Raw genomic sequence first — 5392 nt, forward strand, 5'->3', positions numbered from 1 at the left:
CTAGCCCACCAACACTGACCCAAATAACCCTAACCCTACACTCACATTAGCTACAAAAGACAGCGACACGCACTAGCTTGATGGGTGTGCCTAGCCTACTCCTGGTTGCTTGGCAAAAGTAAACGTTTGACACGGTGACGCTTCTGTATCAATAGTATCATGCTAGTCTAGTATCTGCAAGAGGTCTTACAAGTCACTTCAGAGGTATTGTCAAGTCACAAGAACAATGTTTTTGGATTTAGAAGTATTTATTTCTCAATAGTGGTAACTAAATATGAGATAAAATGCCAAACATATCAGATATATACAGAAATGTGATGTCCTGAAGCGTTTCCGCCATCTTGAATGATTTTCTTCGACTCAAGCAACCATGAGGTCATAAGGAACAGGGTTACCCCTTTCTCTGCTTTGCCCGCCCAGAGAATTTGGTCAAGAAGTTGGTCAAGGCCACACCCTCCTCGATAGCTACAGACAGAAATGGCACATAGTAAGGAAAGCTCATTGTGGAACTGGCTCTAGTGGCTGTAATTCTGCACTGAATTACATATAAGGCTGAATTTTGGGAAAGAGACTTCAGACACAGTATTAGGGGACCACTAAGGTCTATATAAAAGCATCCAAAGAACAGCATGTCATAGGACCTTTAAAGCTGTCCACCGGTGGACATGGTGCTTAAAGGGCCGGAGTAAGCCGCTGGAGTGAGATCAGGGCCGTTCCTGGCATGCTTTCCCTTGTGCCTCCAGAGAAAGTTGACAGGTGTGGATAGAGATGAGGAGGGCTGCGCAGCCAGTGATGTCTACCAGCCTCCAAGCTATTGCTGTGGAATTTCAGAAGATTGAGACACTAAGACACAGAAGGAGTGAGGAAAGGGACAAAGAGGAGGGGATAACACAAGCCCATACATGCTTTTCCACGACATGTGCATTCTCTGCTTTTAAGGTCTTGTTGTAAACCCTGCTCCCTTTTGTTTTTACCTCAAACTTTACCCTCTCCACTTTCTCTACTGCACCTCTGCACCTACAGTATGTACCCACCCTCATTGTACTAATCAGAGCTTTCACCTGGTCCCTGTGACACCTCTGAGCTTACTCTTGCTGTGCCCTGAGCCCACATCATCCATCTGTAACCCCCATCTCTTCTACTCTCTTTAATAGCTAAATGGTTAATTTCCTGTGTACTGACCTTAAGGATAGATGAGCAGATGCTCCTGGAACCTTCACTGGTTCCCAGCTGACTTTATAAAGCATCTGTTTCCACTCAATATAATTAAAGATGGGCTGTGTGATAAGGTTGATTAGGCTGTTTTAAATGTACAATGCAGATCATATTTGTTAAAACAAATGATTTTCAAATATTTTCCCCAACATTTTTTTATACTTAAAAATGTACAATTTCTACAGTAATAATTCTTATCATACAGCAACTGACTAACCCTTGTTTTGACCCTCCTGTTGGTGGCATCTCCATGCAGTAGCATTATATTCTGGCTGATGCGACCGTAAGGATAAGGGACTCTGGCTGTGTGAAAAGGGTCTAGAGGACTGGAATGTTTGCCACAGGTCAGGAGTGCCGCTTTCTGCTCTTTTGTGTGCAGTCTGCAGAGGAGGTGTGGAATGCAAACTTCATGAGAATAAAAGGGACGAAAGGGAAAGAGTAGCTGGGGGTCGGTGGGCGGGAGGCAGACTTAAAAACAGAGAAAGAATGGGTGCAAAGAATTAGAAACAAGTGAGCTGGGAAAGTATTTTAGGGGTTCTGAGGCAGAAAGAGAACACAGTTAATTGAAAGCAAGTGCTAAAAGAGTAGCCCACGAGCTGCACTAAAAGAGGAGAGTTAAAACTGTTGCTGCAGATGCAGACCACACACAATGGAAACTCTACAGAGAGTGCATTCAGAGTAATGGCACGCTGAAGATCATAATGTGGCATTTCTGAGCACCAGTTGGTGACATTCTTAGAAACATTCATAGAGTTACATCTCATCATTATACGTCATTTGTACAGTCACCGGCACATGCTGTTGAAAAGCATTACTTTAAAGAGTGAAATTAGATTGGACTCAAAAATGTAAAGTTAAATATAAAGGCAAGGATTTTTATGGCATAATATTTCTTCATGGAAACAAACAAAAACATAAAGAACCGTGCCACTTTTAGGTTATTCAGAGGGTTTCTGAGAGCAATAAAGGTAAAAACAGAAAGCAAAAAGAAACAACAGCATGGTGTCAATTACATCTTATCTTATAGGCAAACACTACACAGATGGCTTCCCAGGGGGGCTGTCCACTTAGCCACTGTGGCACCATGTCGCAGAACTCAAATTTCAAATAACTTCCACACAGGAAGAAATTTAAAAGAAATTGTTTGAATCATATTTGCTGTCAGTGTTTGTATTTATCTTAACTGGCACTGCAAATACCAATACCAAAATTTCAACCAAACTTCCCTGCTATTTAGATCAAAACACAGTTATGGGGATCTGCGTTGGAAACTAACAGTGTAGAGGAGGGCACACAGCAGGGTGAGTTTGTGTGTGGTGGCTGGTTGAGTTTATTTAGTCTGTTTGTTGGAGCAGTTCATTTAACAGACATGGTCCTTAGATGTTAATTAGTTTAGTCTCTCGTCATCTCTCAATATTATAATTATCACCAGATTGGCAATTTCCCTTACTGGCCCATTGCAAAAGGGAACATTTCCACTCACTTTCTTATGGTCACATCCCTGGTTTGGAAACTTTACAGCAGGGTTAAGCAACTGACTGTCTGGAGTAATATGTCTGAAAAGACAGCTCTGCATCCAATCCCTGCTCAGTGTTGGTTCTGATGGTAATCTTGTTCCTTTCAATGAGGCTTAAACAGCTCCTTTTTTAAATTCCAAATGCCATAGTTGGTTAAGGGAAGTGTAGTGGTGATTTAATACCAAGCTGCAGTCTAATCTTGCCTGATGTGATTGCTCTACCCCCTTGTACCGCAGGCAGGTAAACCCATGTAAGAACACATGCTTTCTGATCTATATCATCAGCAGTCAGTGGGTGGCACAATCACATTTCTCTTGAGGTGCTTTCATAGACCAGCGATTTTACCAGCCTCTAACAGATTTACCTACATCCCCCCCACAAGGATAATGTGAATTTGTGCAGTGCCTGTGTTTTCTTGGCTCTGTAATTTTATTCATGATCAGTTAAGGATGTCAGAATTTTCTTTGTTTTGAAGTCACTAACAAACCCACATTTTGCACAATCCCGCATAAAATACCTATTTTTTCACCATTAGCACTGACACTACATAGATTTTCTTCCATGTGATATATATTGCATACAGATGTCTGTTTTCCATGTGCAGAAGAAAAAACTGTAGTTGTTATCTAAGGCTCATTCATAACTCTGATATAAATGGTGAAATAAAGTGACACTGGATTAGCTGTCAGGCTCCCCCACTCCTACACAAACCACAAACTTAGATACACAATCATGATTCACACTCATCTTTAAATCCTCATTATATCACAATAACAGAAAGTAATAACACTGTTTATCACACAATACACAGCTAAATGACATCACAAACCCATTAGGAAGCAGTGGTGTAAATTATTTGTAAGGTGGTTATTTCATAATGACTGCATAGAAAAAAAGGTATTTTTTCCTCTTTAAACATGCATGAATAATTTTTTGGCAAGCTTATAGAGTCAGTTGTATCTTCCTTTGCAACCTTGCATGCATACTTTTCCTGACAGTTAGCCTGTTGTCTTGTTCTGGCATGTTCTTCAACACAAGGAGCAGACCGGAGGCAGACTCAATTAAAAGCCAATCTTAGGGTCTCTAATCCTAAATGCTCATCAGCTCCTCTTGAGATTTAGTACGGTTTCCATATGTCTCAAAGAGCCTATAATGGTTTGATGACAGATTACTTCACTTCACCTTCCACCCTCTCAGTCATTCAATGATAAGAAAAGTCCACCATAATTTATCAGCACAGGATGACCTGCAGAGGGAGAGAGAGATGCTTTGAATTTGTAACATCATACCACATGTCTTGGCTAAACTTCAATACTGGAAGCATCATTGATGTGCTTTGAGGAATTGGAGAGTAAATAAATAAAAATGACAAGAGATTGAAACTAAAATAGGGGAAAATACAGAGACACATTCTAAAGCTTTTTTCTTCCTTCTACAAAATCTGTGATAGATTAATCTCCTGCCAAACTTCCTCTGTCATTTTTTTCAAACCGCTTATTGATAAATACATGTCAAAACACATATGGAGTCTAATTTAGTATCTTTGTGTTTCATCCACATGATTTTAAATGTGTACAAAACAAAGTTGCTCTGTTGGGTTCTGCTGATTGATTATCAGGATAAAGAGGTCGCCAGCAACAACTGACTTCATTCTCCATCTTGAGCACTTTTAGCAGCATTTATGTGTTTACATCAACTTGAAAAAGGATAGTCTATTTACCGTACATTAATCATTATAAGTCTGATTTATGAAACCCTATTGGTTAATGAAAGTTGACAAACTACTGGCATGAGACAAATGGATGGACTTTGATTTTAATTGAAATTTTCCTGCGCATTACGGTCACGTCATGTGTAATAATTGAAATGTATGTGTTGGGTCCCAGGCTCAATCAATGCATGTTTGGTGCCAGTCAGGTGTATTTCTTGATAAAAGAATAAAACCTTACTCATCGTACATTAGAAACCTCAGTTTGTCTTTGTTTTATTGTTTGATATGTTTTAAAGGATGATTATCTATAAGTTGTCCCCCAGTTAGACAAAGGTACATAGCACAGAGAAATATTTCTCACCCAGAGCTCAGACTAGCCACTGGACTCTTAGTAACTATCTGCTAAAAGCTGTTAGGAATGTGGCCCTGACTCAGGCTGGCTAAGCTGGTACTGAGAAGGGAGACGGTGGGAGGTCAGGGGGTCTGTTGTTTACCTACTAGAACAGCTTATATCTGACAAGTTATCTGTAGTAGCTATTCTATCTCACACTCCTGGCTTTTTATGTTTTTTTTTCTAATCACTCTCCAATTTGAGCTCCCACAATTTACAGTCTGAGGCTCAGGAAATGTATAATTTTTTCATAAGGGTCCCTTATTTTGAAGAATTTGAAGAAGGATTTTTTTTTATGTTGCCTAACTTTCCTTTTTGACACTATTTATTTACACCACAAAGAATCATAATATGTTTTGGATTTGCATCATAACTGATATAGATGATCTTTAATGTTTAATAATTTGCAGCTAAGAGTTGGGGTTTGACTTGAAATAATATGGAACAGTCTTTGGATAAAACAGAGCATTATGACTTTTAAATGGGTGTGGTTCTCCATCTTTCTGTGGTTTGAGACTCTTCTCCCTTCAGAAATTAGGGTTTGGCTTCTTTTCTCTG

The sequence above is a fragment of the Perca fluviatilis genome, chromosome 15, assembly GCF_010015445.1.
Source record: "Perca fluviatilis chromosome 15, GENO_Pfluv_1.0, whole genome shotgun sequence".
NCBI lineage: Eukaryota > Metazoa > Chordata > Actinopteri > Perciformes > Percidae > Perca > Perca fluviatilis.